Source organism: Cupressus sempervirens, chromosome 2 (assembly GCF_028749045.1).
Source record: "Cupressus sempervirens isolate cs-2001-9-10 chromosome 2, ASM2874904v1, whole genome shotgun sequence".
In the NCBI taxonomy this organism is placed as follows: domain Eukaryota; kingdom Viridiplantae; phylum Streptophyta; class Pinopsida; order Cupressales; family Cupressaceae; genus Cupressus; species Cupressus sempervirens.
In genome coordinates, this window is record NC_143119.1 from 326,550,579 (window position 1) to 326,570,013 (window position 19,435).

A 19,435-nucleotide genomic window follows, 5' to 3' on the forward strand; every position below is an offset into this window, starting at 1 on the left:
CTCTATCTTTTAAAAATTAAAGAAAAAATAATAATATCACTTTTTAACAAATATACAAGCTAAAAAAATTATATTATACACATGACTATCTCTAATAGAATATACATATATTATTTTGGTAAAAGGTTCGAGACCTGTACTTTATTAATTAAGAAAAAAATATTACATGCGTGGAAGAAAGTTGCTCAAAAAACCTTCAAAATATGCAAAAGATTATGACTATTAATCCCTAAGTCAACATACATGAATGAAACCGAACCAAACTACATGGAAGCCTCCAAACCCTTATACAAAATGAGATGATGCTAGGACATATACCAGACCAACCATACCAATTACATTTCCACCTAGCTACTAGCACCTTAAGAATAAGGAAAAAGACATACTCACAAAATATATCAGCATATGCAGAAAAATAGCATTGGAAATAAATAAAAATTCCTACCACCAAAGAGAAGTAGGATCAAGATCTATTCACTTGCATCTTGGAAGATTCTAGGCCCAAAGATTGAACACCAATTTTATCCTTTCTTTTGCAAACTTATTCAACATCCCAAGTACTAGAATTGGCCATGGACAAGGAGGTGGATAAAGATGGACAAGGGGGAGGAAGGTCATCAACAAAAAATTGGATTAGAAGGGATGCCATATTGAACAGGGAAAATCATCTTCTAGGACATTGGTGAAGAGGATGCCTGCCAAATAATCCAATCTTTGTAGAAGAATCTAAAGTCTCTTGCCTCCAAACCAAGCTTTAAGATATCAAATATTTTTTCATTTTCTAACTTATCCTCCATAAATGTAGGAGTAAACAAACTCCAACCCAAGAATTTGAGCTTTGTAATCTATATTTTAAATGGCTAAGTGGAGATCATTGTTGTTACAGAAATTACCCTTTACTCATTTAGGTATAATTGTCATAAAGATTTTTTAATATGGAAGGACATCAAATAAATTAGAGAAAAATAATGAAATTATCTTTGAGTGATAGAGGCATTGAGGAGCTCAAAGAATCAAGATACCATCTCTAACCACATATCAAACTGCTCTCTTAATGTTTGTTGAGATATTTTTAAAGGGAATGAAGAAATGTTGTGACATGTATGGAAAAGATAAATTATTTTCCCAATGTTTAATGGGAAATAAAATGTAACATTACACCCACATAAGATGTGTCTTTCCAAGACACATAATAAAATAAAATTTACCAGAAAAATAAGAAAAGTAAGTTTCAAATGAAGTCCCTAAATAGTCAAACAAGAAGTTGAGCAATCATGGCATGGTGATATGAGAACTTCACATCATAAATATTCAATTTTTTTAAGAGATAGAAGATCCCCCCTTAACAAGAATACAATGTACTTGTCCTTCTTGCTAAGGTTTTCAATTTTCCATGAAGTTAATATTAAATCCACTTTCAAAATATAGCTCACACTCTATCCTCATTAACCACCAAAGGAGTCATCTAAGACAATAACTCACTTTAAATGGAATCAATGTACCAAATATCAAAAATTCAATGTTAAATGTTAGCTATTAATGATGATATCCACCTGAGAAAGGGAGTGCCACTACTTATGCCAAGATGCATCAATTTATAATCATTTTTATGTTTCAAGACAATTATCCAACCATCACTCATAAGCCAACACCTCCACATATGTGTAAATTTAAAACCACCTTAGAAGATAATTTGGATAATAAAAGAGAACTTATTAGTAGATCTTGAATACCCTCTTTATCAAACCCCACACTACCTTGATCTCTTCTAGTTACAAGATTAGCTAACCAATCTCCAAGTCCATTTTATTACCAAAAACAAATGGCTCATGTGATAATCATAAAATATTGGGAGTAATATCCTACTTTTCCCAAGAATATAATATAAATACCAAATGATAGGTTTTAAGGATGACAAAGCTCAGGTGATTAGTTGAGAGTTCCCTTCAATATAAAGACAAGAAATTCTTGTTAGCATGAATGCTTATGATATTCCTATGGGGGAAAATCCTAGCATTTATGAGTATTGGAGAGAGTGAAAACATGATTGTGTGTTGCATTCATGACTATGTTTGTCATTGATATTAACATACTAAGAAGGTTGGCTAAGTAGTAGATAGTATTTGATACTATATGGTTCAAGGTTTTCCAATGAGGCCAAGTGTAGTTGGGTACATGTTCTATAGTATGTCTTGATATTGTGGTTATGTGTGCATGAAGAAATAAGAAGACTGCTAGAAGTTATTCCAGATTTATAGAAGATAGTATAGAGAAAGATTTCTTAAGAAGGGGTTTCAGATGATTGGACTGTATCTCCTAACATGAATATAATCTAGATGAGAAAAGTTATACAAAGAAAGAAGATATCTTGATGATGACATCAACAAGTTCATAAAGTTCTAGGTCACAATTATAAAATATTTGTAAAGACTGTGAGCTGATAATGTTATGTAATTATTAAAAGATGTAATGTAATTATCTTAATGAGGTACTACTTTAATTTTTAATTGGAAAAGCCTCAAGGATGATTCACTAAACTAAATTATTTTGAGAACTTGGTATAAAGGAAATATTTTTTCCTTAGTTGTAAAATGTATGAACTATATGTGAATGCAATAAGTGAAAAAGATTAGTAAATGTGAGTAAGAAATCTAGGGGGTTATTGTGATGTGAATAATGGATCTTGTATCTATTAGCATGAATCCTCATAGTATTCCTTTCAAGGAGTATCCTAAGCATTGGAGAGTATTGACATGTTGCATTCATGACTGTGTTTGTCATTGATGACAACAAAGCAGTAAGTCTGTGAAGACTGACAGAGAAGAAAAGAGAGATCTTAGTTGTAAGGACAATGTATTGATTTTCTGGTGATGCATGTTCATGGATATACTCAATTTAGTGTCCTGATGTTAAGGTTTAATGCACAATACTTGAATTGAATATGTACAAAAGATATTCCTAATTTATAGAGAACAATACATAGACATAGTACTTAAGAAGTGGTTTCTAATGTTTGTATTATATATTCTAATAGAGGTATAATCTAGAGATGTGTGGTCAACTAGTGACATAAGATAGTCTGATGATAATATTTGTAAATGTGCAAGCCCTAGTATCGCACATGTGAGAAGTTACATAGACTATGAGTCAAAAATGTTATTATAAATTTGAATTAATTACTTATCTTATTATAATTAATTGGGAAATCCTTAGGGCCGACTCAAGGAATTATTTTGAAGATAGACGTGTAGTGCATGTATGCAAGAAGGATGAATTCTAATAGAAGTGAGAGCATTCATGGTGACTATGAAGGTTATGGAAGATTTATGAATTGCAAAATTAGTTAGAGAGAATAGAGAAGAGTAGTTAAAGGACATAGGAGAGTTTTTTTCCTTGTTTGTAACAAAAGAAGAGAGTATTGAGTGTATGGTCTTTGTGAATTGTGAAAAGTAGCAGAGTGTTTGGTGAATGTGAGTAAGCGATCGAAGGGATTATTGGATGCAAGATTTGTGATCTAGTTACAAGATCAGAAGAAGGAAAAGTCTGTTTGATAGGATAAAGAAAGAGGAAGGAGAAATACTATCCATTTTTATTACTCTACAAGGAATAATATAGAGATCATTTGTCTTTCCCCTAAAGCTATTTGGATAGTGCATCCATCTATCTTCTTCAACTCCTAATTAGGTTGGCACAACTCCTAACAAGGTTGGAATCTCCTAATAGGGATTCAAAGTCTCCTAATAGGGATTGTTATGTATTGGATTTTGTTATAATCTCTTAACATGGTCCATCCTCTAATAAGGAATATTTATATTAGTACACCATCTTGTGGGTATCATTCCCACCAGGGTTTTTCCTCTAACCAAGGGTTTCCCTTGTTAACATATTTGGTGTTATTATGCATGAGTATCTCATTGTGGTTTCTAATTATATTGCTCACATGGTTAAATTTATATAAGGTTGATAAATGTGATATTAGTTGGATTATTGATTCACCCCCCCACTCTCACTTATATTTGTGAACTATAAATTCTAATAGTTGGTATTAGAAAATAGGTCCTTGAAGAGAAATCTTAAAAACTTTGGGAGATCACTGGTGAGTCATTTCAGAAAAAATGGTGCTAAGTCTGATGGAGGAAATTTCATCTCACAGAAGATATAACTTCTTGGTGAGTCATCAAAAATGTGTAAAGAACTAAGAATTGAATTTACAAATCCAAAATCATTTTGTTGGATACAAAAGAAAAGAAGCACAAGTAAAGATATATCCAGATCTAAAGAAGACAAGAAGATCAATGAAGTTATTGATCTACTTATGAAAAGAGAGCCAAAAAGTATGGAAATTTTTGATTGTTGTCGTTGGACATGTAAAGAGTTTTGTCATTTTTTGTGTAGATGTCCTAAGAGAATAAGAAAATCTAGAAAGAATTCACTTTGTGATGAAGATGATGAATTTAAAGCAAGTATGGAAAGATTCTTGAATGATTGTGATGATAAAGATAATGAGCCTGCATTGGTCAAGGAATTCTAATTCTTGAATTACTTAGATGTTTTTCATCTATATTTCCATCAATGCCAAAGAGGGAGATTATTAGCATGAATAGTGATAGTATTCCTTTGGGGGAGTATCCTAAGCATTGGAGAGTATCGATATGTTGCATTCATGACTATGTTTATCATTGATGACAACATAGTTGTAAGTCTTGTTGTGGTTTCACAATGCATGCCCCATTTCAAGGAGAAATAGGGACCCCCTAATATATTTTTTAGCTTTTAGATTCCTAGTCTAGGGCCTAAGTCTTTTTTAGGGTTTCGTATGGTATTTTTGCTTAGTCTGGCTCTCTTCCAAAAAACTCATATTTTTGGGAACTACAGATTTTAAGGAAAAAAATCAATTTTATGCTTAGAGGCACACTAACACACCTAGCGCACCCTTAAAGGTGCACTAGTGTGCTAGTTGCATGAAGGAAGAGTACATCCCTCTTGGAAGTATGCACATATGAACATGCATAGGTGCACACCTCTCAATCCTGAACTTATAAAGACCAGATCCCACCCCTTTCCTTATTTCATTTCTTTCTTCAATCACCCAACAAGCACACCTCCACAACCTTAAGGTGCACTTCATCACTTGCATACACAACATAATCACATTAAACATTAAAAATGAAAAGGTGTGCAAGGGGTGCACCTTTTTTTGTAAAACATTAATAAAACAAAAACAAAACTTAAAACAAACAAAGCCATCACCTTAGTGAAAGGTGCATATGTATGCACCTATCTAAGGTGTGCACATATGAACATTCCAAAAGGGGAAAGCATCCCCTATGCAAGATAAGGGTGTGCACATAGTGCACCCCACAAGGTGCGTTATGTGTGCGCTCTTCCCTTTAAACACTTAGTTTTCTTTACACTATAAGGGTGTACACCTAACACACCCCACAAGGTGCACTAGATGTGCACCCTTAGTGGTATTTTTGTTTTAACAAAGGCACACCTAGTGCACCCTTAAGGTGTGCAAGTTGCACCAATTTTCTTCTTTTAGAGATAGAAAATAGGGTTTTTAATGTTTTTTATAAGTTTTTGGGTTTTTGGGTCATAATTTTTTAATAATTATGGTTTATTTAAATTCTTTTTTCTGCCTTCTACACTAATGGATGTTTGTTTTGGATAGATTTAATGGCTTCCTCCTCATCTTGTTGGAAATATAAATGGAGTAACTGAGGGGGGGGGGGGGGTGGGGTGAATCAGTTACTACAAAAACAAATCCATAGATCCCTTAGATGTCTTAAATAACTAGTTACTACTGTCACTTGGTAGCCACATAGAGAAATGATGTAACTTAGTAGATTAACTTGTTACTAAACTCTAAGCATTCACAATTATTAACATGCATGCAAAAGTAAATAACATGAACACAAGAGACACCAAATTTAATGTGGAAACCCAATATGGAAAAAACTACCAAGTAACTAGCTACCAATTTTCACTCTTTTGAAGTGAGCTCTGTTAGAAGCCAACCCTATTAAAGGTTACAAAACACACTATTAGGTGTGACCTGGTTAGATAATTTAATCACCTTGTTAGGAGTGGCCTTGCAAGAGGTCTTTTAGAACAATTTAGTTTAATTGTCCACCTTGTTAGAGGATTTACAAAATGGCTGTTAGATCAACTCTGTTAAGAGATTTAGGAATTGCTAATACAATGGTGAGAAAGTAACAATAAGTGACCTGAATGAGATGCAACTGAACTTGCTGATACAGATCTCTATTTTTCTTTACTAGATCCTCTTCTTTTCGAATACAACTTTTTTGCACCTCAAGGATATTTATTCCTTCTTCAAAATTTTCTCACACTTTCCTCTTCACATAATAAACACACTTGCATGCTCATTCATTTCAATCAGAAGTCAAAACTGGACCTTTTATTTATACCTTACAAATTGTCAAGTTGGCTCATTTACAAGTTAAAATTACCAATAATCATTACATCAATTAGATACAATCATTACATAAAATAATTAGGATTTATTTTTCAAAATAATGAAATCCTTCATTGGCTGACCCTACTCAGTAAACACTGCTCCAGAAAATGATTTCCAGTGTTAACTAAGTGAAGCTTAGTAAACACTACAAACTTTGTAAAATCCTGTGGAGACCGAGTGAAGTCAGTAAGAAATAAATTTCCTTTGCTGACCTTGATAGCTTAGTAGAAACTAATTTCTACCATAGAAGCCTTCAGCACCCAAGTGAGCTCAGTAGAAACTATCTTCATAGTGTAACCTCTAGAAATGCTCGGTAGACTCTATAACACACTTTGGTAACCTTTTAAGCTCGGTAGATTTTTTCTTTTTCCTTGCTGACCAACTAAGCTTGGTAGACTCTATTTGATGACTGATATTACATTTGTGTAACATCAAAAACAACACACAATTGAAAAATTGTATCCAACACATCCTCCCTTTCTGCATAACTAGAGAGATCATCTTAGATTTGAGGCCCAAGAACATTGAGAAGGTTTTCCATCTTCCTAGGGTAGATCAATATATTAGACTGACATATCATCAAGAAGAAAGGTGGTATAGAGAGAATGAAGAGGAAGCATAAATAATTATCCAATTTTTGTATCTCATTGATAAGACTCCTCTTAAAAAGGTAGGAAAAGTAGACATGATGAGGGATTATATGAAAGATGATATCAGACATTCTATAGTGCTCTTAAGTAGAATAATGGGGGTACTAGCAGTGGGAGACTTGAATATATGGATGCTACACTTCATTGAGACCATCAAAAAGGTGAAGATGCCAATTGATTGGGCCTCAATTCTTAGTGAGAGTTTAGATGAACAATTAGTGGTAGTCAAGAATAACCAAAGGTTCTACATGACATCCTATTTGGTGTACCTATTAGCTACAAGAGCAATAGATTATCTTGGGTTGTTCAAAAGGGGAACTTACAAGATGCAGATGCATGGCCTTATGTGGTATATCCCTAGTTGGTAAGGAAAAAACTTTCAGAGCACAATAAGGAATACAAAATAGTAAATAATGCCTTCATTTTTGCAATCATCTAATTCATTGAAGGAGATTATGCTAAAAGGATGTTAGAAGAGGCAGTGGAAAAGATTACCGAAATTGACACCTATTACATCCAATTTAAAACATTCACTTATTTAAGGGTAGTGGGTATGACTGTTTATCTAAAGAAGCTCCCTATGTATCCGTGTGAAAGACTCATATTGCTGGAGATTGCACGACAACTCTCGTCTGCATATGAGAGAGTAAGGAAGCAACATAAGAAGACCTAAGTATGGCCCATAACTATAGGTATGTTTAGTGTTAACTAAAAGTAGGATATTTTGACTTTTGAGTTTGAGTGGGATCCATATCCCTTGGAGGAATATAACTCTCCTTGTCCCTATTTAGATAACATTGGCAGAGTTAAGTACTTGGAAGGAAAATAATTCCAACATGAAGATGCCATAAAGGATTATTCGATGAATGCAATGGATGACTTCAAAATATGAATAAGGGATTATTGTAGGATGACTCTCTATTTGAAAAGTAGTGTCTTGAAAATAAAGATCCCATTAAAGATAGTGCAATAAGATACTGAAGATGTCTTATATCCTTTGCATAATAGAGATAAGATATCTAATCGGCCTATTATGAAGGCATAAATTGATAGAGAAGAAGACTCATATTCATAGGGTGAGGCATGCCATTCAACTAACCAAGGATTGGATCAAGAGACCATTCAAGTTGGATCTGATTCCCCAAATTGTAGTTTTCCAAGCTACAATCTACCTAGTGAAAGGTAGAGGAGTGAAGGTGAAAATGCCAACATTCACAGCTCAGTCTCCAATAAGACCAAAAATAGTGCATCAACTTGATAGATAAGTTGGATACTTCAGGGCACATAAGGATAAAGGTAAAAGGAAAATAACCTCCCCTCAACAAGATGAGCCTGAAGAAGACAAAAATCAAGCACCAGAACACCAAGGGGCAAAGAATGTACAAGGGGTAGAGAATGTACAAGGGGAAAAAAATGCAGAAGTTATCCAAACTCAAGATAATCCACTAGTGCAACCATCAGTAAAAGGGGAAGGAGATGAAGTAGAAGCACATGAAGTCTCTCTACTTGTGCAAGAAGCCTCCCCATTGGCCGCCAATAAAAGAAAGATAAAAACTTTGATTAGAAGGACAAGGAGACAAAAAGTGATAAGAAAGGTTATTCCTTTTCCATCATTCCTAGAATTTATTTCAAAAGAGGAAGAAGAGGATGATGAGGATGAGGAGGATAGCCTTCCCTTGAGTCAAAGGACTTATCTTTCTAGGGCTATAGAGGTAGAATGGAGAAGAAGCTCCACTATAACACCACCATGTATTCCTATACAACCTACTTAGGTTACAAATTCAAAAGATGAATTACAATAATGGATTAATGGGCAAGAGGATGAAGGGGATAATGTCTTTAAGATGCCAGATTTTGATTTCATGCCAGTAAACACTAAGCTAGTAGGCAACAAGATAAGGGATACACCAACAAATCAACCTCAATAAGAGGATTGGAGCCAATTTCCACCTCAGCCACAAGGACCTTTAATTGATCCACCATCACTAAATCAAGATTTATTTTATGTGGATAAAGGTTCAGTTACTCCTCTCCCTTTGGGTAATGAATAACATGTGTAAGATGAACAGGAAGAAGAGCCACAACAAATAACTACCAATAAAGTATCAAAGAAGGGACAAATATATGAAGAACTTTAACAAACTTCCCAAGATACAGAGGTGAGGACTATGGACTCGATAGACATATAGATGCCTAATGTGGATATCTCACAAAAGGAGAAGACTTAGGACATGAGTGATAAGGGAAAAGGTATAGCTGTACAAGCTCCATCTTCAACTAAAGATAAATCTCAGATGGAAGATACTCCAAGATGGTTGAGAAAAGAGGTGATGGTTAGACACAAAAGGTAGTTGTATTGTATTAAGGAAGAGCGAATGGGAGAATTAATTGAAGCTCTCAAGAAACCTGAGCCTCCCCTAGGTAATGCATGGACACTAGCCTTTGTCATGAGTGATCAAAATCAAGATTTGTTTGTCAATATTTCTATCCCTCTTCTACATACATATATTGAGGATTTGAGCCCAAAAGGTTATCAAATCAAGGAGGTCTTGCTTGGAAAACCCACTATGGATACTACCAAATTAATGGTCACTACATGAATCAAAAAAATGTTTAGGAACTTAGAACAAGATGAGTTTGAATTGTTAAACCTCTAGAAACAAAATGAAATCCTAAGAGGTTATTTGAATGAAGTAGTTGGTCTGTTGGTTCCTAAAAATCCTGAAGAGACTCTAAATGCAACACTTGATAAGAGGGATAAGGAGATTGTACAATTAGATCCATTTTGGAAGGCTTGTCAGCAATGGGGAGAAAGTTTTGAAGAAAAAGGTGTGCAAATCATACAAGGAAATATTAAATTGCTACACCACATGCAGAATAATGCAAATAAACTAGTTTCTATATTGAACCAGGATTTTGGGTTAATGGATGAAGTACATACCTAGCGAAATGACCTTTCAGCATTGCAGTCAATAAAAGGTCAAAGGTATCAGATGCTGATGGATGTATATACAACATATGAGTTAGATAAAATAGATCACTAGATAGAGAAGATTGTAGATGAAAAATAAAGTAATGGAAACATTACATGCAGATATTCATAAGCTCAAGGATCAAACCCAAGAGAAAATTTTGGAAGTAGAGAGACATTATAGTGATGCTTGCCTTGACATTTTTGAAGATGAGTCAAGGGATAGACTTATGACTGTGCAAGTAGTTGTGGAACAATTTTGGAAGAATTTTGAAGAAGCTTCCACTAATGAGGATATTAGACAAGCATTTAAGATCGAAGAAGCATTGCTAGAATTAGATGTGAAATTGGGAGATTTCACAGAGACTTGCATAGACATAGAAAATTATCGACAAAAGGTAAAAGATAAATATGAAGCTTTATATTTTTTGTATGCAACCCAAGTGATAGAAATTATAGAGAAATTCAAGAGCAAATACCTAGACATAGCTCTGGTATGAAGGGGAGCAAAACCTAGAAGCTAGAATTTTAGTTTTGAAACTTGGTGAAATTTTGCATTTTTTGTTCAAGTCTTCTACGTTGCACAAGCTTCCAAGGTGTGCTAGGTGTGCAAGGTGCATAAGGTGTGATTCTCCCAAGGTGCACTTCTCCAAAGGTGCACTAAAAGTTTTTGAAGAATTCATAGGTGCACTGATAGTTAACTACTAGTTCTAAATTTAGAGCTTTCCATGCATCAGAAATGCATTTTGATGTCAGTTTAACCCCTACAAACATCTAGAGAAGGTTGAGCTTCTATTTTTGGCATCTCCAGAGACTCCTACATCATCTAATGGATTTATTCTTCTTATTTTCTCATTCTTTCTTTGTTTTAAGACATGTAAAGGCTCATGCACCCATTAAATGATATAAACAAGGGTGGAGTCCTATTTAGCACCAATTATAGAGTTAGTTTATACATAAATAGATTTTTATTATTATTTTAAAAGCATATGTTTTCATAAAGAGATCTCTCACTCTCAACATAAATCAAGAAGATGATTTCTCAAAAATTCAGGAATGTAATATGTATTTGGGGCTGTTATTTTGATGCAATAATATATGCTATAGTGCTCTCATTCAGAGTGTAATTATTTTTGCCTAAATGTATTACATTTTTTCAATATATGTTCATGGAGTGTAATGGAGCCAATAGTTTTATTGCATTATTTCGATTCAGCAATATTTCAATTTTGGTGTTTTCCACGTGTTTAAAAATTCTACTAACATACTTAGTTGGAGAAGAGATCACCCTATTGTTCTTGCATAGCTTTTGTCTTGCATGAGCACACCTTTTGTGGCCTTGTGATTTGATGAAAAGTGAAACATCTTATGGTTACTGAATTCTCATTGATGATTGCATCAGTGGAATTAAGGAAGTGCTACTCCTATTTTCATTGGTTACCTACCGATATTTTCAAAAGCTTAACTCACAGATGTGTTCTTTCAGTGACTTATGTTTGTTAGAGATTTAATTTTCAAGTCATTTGCTTAAACTTCTTATTAGCCTATCTTTATTATTTTATTTACTAACATTTGGTTAAATTGAAAATTCATATAGTTGCATAGTTAGAATTGCATTCATTATAAACAGAAAAATACAAAAATACATTTCTTTTTGTGTGGTTACTTTTTTTGAGATAGCGAGCAGATTCAAAATTTTATTTAAAATTGGTTAGAACCAACAAAGGCCTCCTCATGAACACTCAAATTTATCTTCTATTGAGCAGATTCCAGTAGGTTGCAAGATTGCTTGGAAACTTGGAGTTGATCCCAGATCCACTTTTCAAGAGAGGATTTCGAAAGGATTCCTTCCGTTAAGCATCATGCAAAATGACAACCCAAAAAGTTTGTGAATATTGATAGAGCAATAGATAGAGATCTTAGTTGTATGGAAATTTTTTTATTGGCTGGTGATGCATGTTCATGGATATGCTTGATAGAGTGTCCTAATGTTAAGGATTAATGCATACTACCTAAGTCAAAGATGTACAGAAGATATGCCTAATTAATAGTAAGAAGTAAACAGAAAAAGTACCTAAAAAGTATCTTCTAACATAGATATATTTTGAAATGAAGGCCAACTAGTGACCTAAGACAGTCTGATTATGACATTAGCAAATGTGCAAGCCCTAGAATCACACGTGTGAGAAGTTACATAGGTTGTGAGTAGACATTGTTATATAAATATAAATAAATAAATTATCTTATTATAATTAATTGGAAAAGCCTCAAGGAAAACTCAAGGAATTATTTCAAAGATACGGTATAAAGAAAATATATTTCCTTGTTTGTAACAAAATAAGGTAGTATCAAGTGTATGTTCTACGTAAATTGCAAAAAAGAGTAGCATGTTTGGTGAATGTAAGTAAGAGATCCAAGGGATTATTAGATGCAAGATTTGTGATCTGGTTACAAGATGAAAAGAAGCATAAATTTGGTTGATAGAATAGAGAAAGAGGAAGGAGAAGTACTATTCATTTCTATTATTCTAGAAGGAATAATACATAGATCATTTGGACAATGGGTTCATTGGTCTTTCCCTAAAGCTGTTTGGGCAATGGGTCCATAAATCTTCTACAACTCCTAAAGGGTTGGCCCAACTCGTAACAAGGTTGGAACTTTCTAACAAGGATTCAAAGTCTCCTAATAGGGATTGATATGTGCTAAATGTTATTATCAACTTGTAACAGGGTCCATCCTCTAACAAGGAATATTTATATTAGTACATCATCTTGTGGGTATCATCCCCACTAGGGTTTTTCCTCTGATCAAGGGTTTTACTAGTTAATATATTTGGTGTTATTGTGCATGAGTATCTTATGGTATGCGCAGGATCATGGTCAACCAAACTATGGCCTTCAGTGGTAGTGAAAAATTAACAAATCAAGGTTATGTCAACTTGACACATAATTTTAAAGTGGTTTTGCACTTTATATAAAAAGGTTGTAATAAAATAATCTATAGGAAATTGAATGTAGTTTCTAAACTACTATGCCTTATCTAGAGAAAAAAATATTTGATTGGTCAAAAGTTTGAATTTTAATGCAGTACTACAAAAATTTCAAGGCGAAAATAAAAAGTAGGTGTATCTCTAACCACCTTAATCAAAATCAAACGATAATATTTTTTAATATAATTATAGATATAAAAAGTAGACTCATGCCTAGATGTGATGCATATTTTTGGATATTTTTATTCCAAATAAATAATTAAATATGAATTTTCTACTATAACTTTTCCAGAATAAAAAAACTCTTGTGTCTGACCACCTCAACTAATTGAAAACTTTACCAAATAATTTTTTTCCCATTTACTAGGCAAAGAATAGAATGTGACATAAATTTTGGATTCCAAAAATCTTATACCATTTGAAAGTTATAGCTACTTTTCAATTAGTATGTCAATCAACACTTTACAATCATCTTTATTAAAGATTAACTAATAAATACTTATCAAACTTAGAATTTAATAGCAATTATATCAATGGAATCTTGAGAGTGTTATAAAAAAGCCCTTTTCATTTCATTGAATTTTGGTGAAAATAATATTGTCAAATGGCTACTTGAAGTTGAATGCCAATGAAACCTTTCTCAAACACATTTTAAAAGTTGACCAAATAGGTTTGGGAAATACCAAGCCTAATCAGGTATACGATCTCAAATCGGGCATCCGATTATGGATCAGATACCTGATATGAAATTGGGTATCTGATTATATATCATATACTCAAATTGAAATCGGGTACCCTAAAACTCCTAATTTTTCAATTTTAAAAATTTTGGAGGGAAACCACCCACTTTGGAAATTTTGGAGGCAAACAACCCATATTAGAGGGAAACAAATATTAGGGAATTGTGGGCATTATTATTATTAACTATTATTATAATATATGATTATGATTATTATTATTATATATAGTAATATTATATTATTATTATTACATATAGTAATATATATGATAATAATAATAATTAAATATATATATAGTAATATTATATGACTATTATTATTATATATAGTAATATATATGGTTATTATTATAATATAGTAATATATATGATTAATATTGTTATATAATCTAGTAATATATTATTATTATAGTAAAATATACAGTATTATATTATTATTAAATATAATATTATCATGAAATGCATCAAAAGGAGTCATAGGTTAACCTATGACCCCTTTCAATGCATTTCATGACAACATATGTCCCTAGGGCCCCTAAGGACCCATTTGGAATGCGTCAAAAAGGGGTCAACCTATGACCCCTTTCGATGCATTTCATGACAACATATGTCCCTAGGGACCCTAGGGACCCATTTGGAATGTGTCAAAAAGGGGTCAACCTATGACTTCTTTCGATGAATTCCAAAACGGTCCCTAGGGGCCCTAGGGACATATGTTCTCATAAAATGCATTGAAAGGGGTTATAGGTTAATTTCGATGCGTTGAAACCAACGAAATGGGTCCCTAAGGGTTCTAGGGCCCCTAGGGACATATGTCATCATAAAATGTGTTAAAATGGGTCATGAAATGTGTCAAAAGGGGTCATAGGTTAATGTATGACCCCTTTTGATGCATTGGAACCAACCAAATTGGTCCCAAGGGGTCCTAGGGCCCCTAGGGACATATGTTGTCATGAAATAATTCAAAAGTCACCTATGAACCCTTTTGATGCATTCAGACCAACCAAATGGGTCTCTAGGGGTCCTAGGGCCCCTAGGGACATATGTTGTCATGAAATGCATCGAGAGGGATCATAAGTTAGCCTATGATCCCTCTCAATGCATTCGAACCAACCAAATGGGTTCTTAGGGATCCTAGGGCCCCTAGGGAAATTAGTTGTCATGAAATGCATTGAGAGGGCTAACAGGTTAACGTATGACCCTTTCAACATACTCAGACCAACCAAATGGGTCTGTAGGGGTCCTAGGCCACTTAGGGACAACTGCTTAGGGACATATGTTGTTATGAAATGCATCAAGAGGGGTCATAGGCTAAAAAATGACCCCTTTCGACATAGTCAAACCAACCAAATGGGTCCCTAGGGGTCCTAGGGCCCCTAGGAACATATGTTGTATTGAAATGCATATTAACCTATGACCCCTTTCGACACATTCAAACCAACAAAATGGGTCCCTAGGGGTCCTAGGGCCCCTAGGGGCATATGTTGTCATGAAATGCATTGAAAGGGATTATAGGTTAACCTATGACATCTTTCAATGCATTCAAATCAACCAAATCCATCCGTAGGGGCCCTAGAGCCCCAAGGGACATATGTTGTCATGAAACCAACCAAATCCATCCCTGGGCCCCTACGGACTTATATTGCAATGAAATGTGTTTAAAGGGGTCATAGGTTAACCTATGAATCCTTTTGATGCATTGGAACCAACTAAATGGGTCCCTAGGAGTTCTAGGGCCCCTAGGGACATATGTTTTCATGAAATGCATTGAGAGGGGTCATAGGTTAACCTATGAACCCTTTCTTAATCGAATCTGTCCCTAGTGGCCCTAGGGGCCTTACGAACATATATTGTCATGAAATGCATCAAGAGGGTTCGTAGGTTAACCTATGACCCCTTTCGATGCATTGGAACCAACCAAATATGGCCCTAGGGGCTGTAAGGCCCCTAGGGACATATGTTGTCATGAAATGCGTTAAGAGGGGTCATAGGTTAACCTATGACCCCTTTCAATGGATTCAAACCAACCAAATGGGTCTGTAGGGGTCCTAGGGCCCCCAGGGACATATGTTGTCCTTAACAGTGTCAAGAGGGGTCCTAGGTTAACCTACAATCCCTTTCAACACATTCAAACCAAACAAATGGGTTTGTAGGGGTCCTAGGGCCCCTAGGGACATATGTTGTCATGAAATGCATCAAGAGGGGTCATAGGTTAACCTATGACCCCTGTTGATGCATTCAAACCAACCAAATGGGTCCCTAGGGGTCCTAGGGCCCCTAGGGACATATGTTATCATGAAATGTGTCGAGAGGGGCCATAGGTTAACCTATGAACCCTTCCATTACATTCTAACCAACCAAATGGGTCCCTAGGGGTCTTAGGGCCTAGGGCCCCTAGGGACATATGTTGTCATGAAATGCATCGAGAGGGGTCATAGGTTAACCTATGACCCTTTTGACACATTAGAACCAAAAAAATGAGTCCCTAGGGGCCCTAGGGCCTCTAGGGACATATGTTGTCATGAATTGCATCAAAAAGGGTCATAGACTAACCTATGACCCCTTTCGATGCATTGGAATTAACCAAATCAGTCCCTAGGGGCCCTAGGGACATATGTTGTCATGAAATGTGTTGAAAGGGGCCATAAGTTAACCTATGACCCCTTTCGATGCATTCAAACCAACCAAGTCGGTCCCTAGGGGTCTTAGGGCCCTTAGGGACATATGCTGTCATGAAATGCATCGAGAGGGGTCATAGGTTAACCTATGACCCCTTAAGACACATTTGAGCAAACCAAGTGGGTCCCTAGGGGTCCTAGGGCCCCTAGGGACATATGTTGTAATGAAATGTGCCAAGAGGACCCCTTTCAACACATTCAAACTTACCAAATGGGTCCCTAGGGGTCTTAGAGCCTCTAGGGACATATGTTATGATGAAATGTGTCGAAGATGCATTCAAACCAACCAAATGGGTTCCTAGGGGTCCTAGGGCTCCCATGGGCATATGTTGTCATGACATGTGTCGAGAGGGGTCATAACTTAACCTATGACTATGTTCAACGCATTTGAACCAACCAAATGGGTCTTTAGGGGTCCTAGGGCCCCTAGGGACATATGTTGTCATGAAATGCATCAAAAGGGGTCATGGGTTAACCTATGACCCCTTTCAACTCATTCGAACCAACCAAATCCGTCCCTAGGAACATATGTTGTCATGAAACTAACCAAATTCGTCCTTAGGGGTCCTAGACCTATGAACACTTTTGACTCATTTGAACCAACCAAATCCATCCCTAGGGGCCCTAGGCCCCTAGTGACATATGTTTTCATGAAACCAATCAAATCCATCCCTAGGGGCCCTAGACATATGATCGCTTTCAACTCATTTGAACCAACCAAATCTGTCCCTAGGGGCCCTAGGGCCCCTAGGGAAATATGTTGTCATTAAATGTGTTGAAAGGTGTCATAGGTTAACCTATGACACCTTTTGATGCATTGGAACCAAACAAATGGGTCCCTAGGGGCCCCAGGGCTCCTAGGGACATTTGTTGTCATGAAATACATTGCGAGGGGTCATAGGTTAACGTATCACACAATTCGATGAATACAAACCAACCAAAGCCCTCGTTAGGGGCCCTAGGGTCCCTAGGGACATATGTTGTCATTAAATTTGTTGATAGGGGTCATAAGTTAACCTATGACCCCTTTTGATGCATTAGAACCAACCAAATGCAGTCTCTAGGGCCCTTAGGGACATATGTTGTCATGAAATGCATCAAGAGGGGTGATAGGTTAACCTATGACCCCTTTCGATGCATTTAGACCAAACAAGTGGGTCCTTAGGGCCCCTAGGGACATATGTTGTCATGAAATGCATTGAGAGAGGTCATAGGTTAAACTATGACCCCTTTCAACACATTCGAACCAACCAAATCCATCCTTAGGGGCCCTAGGGTCCCTAGGGACATATGTTGTCATGAAACCAACCAAATCCATCCCTAGGGGTCGTAGGGCCCTTAAGGACATATGTTGTCATGAAATCCATTAAAAGGGGTAATAGGTTAACCTACAACCCCTTTTGACACATTGGATTAAACAAAATAAATCCCTAGGGGTCTTATGGCCCCTAGGGACATATGTTGTCATGAAATGGATCAAAAGTTTTGACACATTCGAACCAACCAAATGGGTCCCTAGCGGTCCTAGGGCACCTAAGAACATATTTTTTTATGAAATGTGTCGGGAGGGGTCATATGTTAACCTATGACCCTTTTTGATGCATTTGAACTAACCAAATTGGTCCCTAGCCTATGACCCCTTTCGATTCATTCGAACCAACCAAATCGGTCCTTAGGAGTCCTATTGCCCCTAGGGATATATGTTGTCATGAAATACATCAAGAGGGGTCATAGGTTAAACTATGACCTCTTTCGACACATTCAAACCAACCAAATGGGTCCCTAGGGGTCCTAGGGCCCCTAGTGACTAATGTTGTCATGAAATGCATTGAGAGGGGTCATAGGTTAACCTATGACCCCTTTTGACATATTCAAACCAACCAAATGGGTCCCTAGGGGTCCTAGGGCCCCTAGGGACATGTTGTCATGAAATGCATCGAACCTATGACCCCTTTCGATGCATTCAAACCAACCAAATGGGTCCCTAGGGGTCCTAGGGCCCCTAGAGACATATGTTGTCATGAAACCAACCAAATCCATCCCTAGGGGCCCCTAGGGACATATGTTGTTATGAGATGTGTCGAAAAGGGTCATAGGTTAACCTATGACCCCTTTCGACGTATTGGAACCAACCAAATGGGTCTCTAGGGGCCCTAGGCTCCCTAGGGACATATGTTGTCATGAAATGCATTGAGAGGGGTCATAAGTTAACCTATGACCCCTGTCAATGCATTCAAACCAACCAAATCCATCGCTAGGGGTCCTAAGAATATATGTTGTCATGAAATGCATCGAGAGGGGTCATAGGTTAACCTATGATGCCTTTTGATGCATCATAACTAACCAAATATGGTTCCTAGGGGCCGTAGGGAACATATGTTGTCATGAAATATGTCGAAAAGGGTCATATGTTAACCTATGACCCCTTTCGACACATTGGAACCAACCAAATATGGTCTCTAAGGACCCTAGGGCCCTTAGGGACATATGTTGTCATGAAATGTGTCAAGACGAGTCATAAGTTAACTTATGACCCCTTTTGATGCATTGGAACCAAAAAAATGAGGTCCCCTAAGGACATATTATGTCATGAAATGCATTGACCTATGACCCCTTTGGATGCATTAGATCCAACCAAATATGGTTTCTAGGGGCTGGAGGGCCCCTAGGGTCATATGTTGTTATGAAATGCATGGAGAGGGATCATAGGTTAAGCTATGGCTCCTTTTGACACATTGGAACCAACCAAATGGGTCCCTAGGGGCCCTAGGGACATATGTTGTCATGAAATGCATTGAGAGGTGTCATAGGTTAACCTATGATCCCTTTAGATGTATTGGAACCAACCAAATGGGTCCTTAGGGGCCCTAGGGCCCCTAGGGACATATGTTATCATGAAATGTGTTGAGAGGGGTCACAGGTTA